Below are 1,438 nucleotides of genomic sequence, written 5' to 3' on the forward strand. Positions count from 1 at the left end.
ATTTTAATCTAGAATAATATTTCACGTTGTTGGAAAAGTTACCATATAATTTAATAATACATATACATACGTATACAGATGCATACACGTGTACCTACATTTATAACCATTCGCTCACACATATATGCCAATACATATTTATGTAGATTTATTTATGATTGTATACATACGCATACACCTACAGACAAAACATTCATATATACCTCTATACGTATACGTGTTTATGAATATATATACACGCATATAGATATGTACAATAATACATATACATATATATATACGTACACACATATATATGTGTATATATATATATATATATATATATATATGTATATATATGCATATATATATATATATATATATATATATATATATATATATATATATATATATATATATATATATATATATATATATATATTTATATATATATATATACATAGATTAGCAAATATATATATATTTACATATATACATATGTATGTTTATATGTATATATATATGTGTGTGTGTGTATCTGTATATATATATATATATATATATATATATATATATATATGCATACACCTATATACATAAATAAATACACATATAACCATGCATCCATACAAGCGCACACGTTTTATCACATACGTATATATTCATGTATACTAAAATATGAATTTTTTTATCATATGCGTATTTTATATCTCTTTATACAGTTGCTCGGGCTAATATATTATACACACACACATATATATATGTATACATATGTGTATATACATATATATATATATATATATATATATATATATATATATATATATATATATATATATATACATATATATATATATATATATATATATATATATATATATATATATATATATATATATATATATATACATATGTAATGACAATCTATCTGTATACATACACGCCCGCGTTCATAGTCACCAAGATACATAGCACACGTTTTCACATAATGATACATAGAAATGTGTCTATAGCACTTAGAAACTATGCCCTTTGATGTATTCATTTACTTTAAAAAAAATATCTGTTATTGGTAAAGGGAACAGAGTAAAAAGAAAAGCCAAAAAAAGAACAAAACAAAATAAAACAAAAAAAAACATGAATAACCGCAGGTGAGTTGTGACTGCGCATTCATTCAATTACCTGTGTTAAGTAGAACTGTCGTAGTTATAGTATTTCGTTTTAACATGAATTCCACTCAGAGAGTTTCTCTACTTGTTAGTAAATCTGATGCACTTAACAGACTTCTGAGACAGAGAATTTGGTGGCTGCTACCGTTTCGAAATCTATCATCTATCGGTGGGAGAGAAAGTTACGTCTTCTCTCATTATTGTTATCACCAATATTTCACTTAACTCTCTTGATGGAAATAAGAACCAACTGGCGAGTACGAACCTGATGTCGTAAGACAGTAAGTGCA

The sequence above is a fragment of the Octopus bimaculoides genome, chromosome 5, assembly GCF_046866305.1.
Source record: "Octopus bimaculoides isolate indiv1 chromosome 5, ASM4686630v1, whole genome shotgun sequence".
In the NCBI taxonomy this organism is placed as follows: domain Eukaryota; kingdom Metazoa; phylum Mollusca; class Cephalopoda; order Octopoda; family Octopodidae; genus Octopus; species Octopus bimaculoides.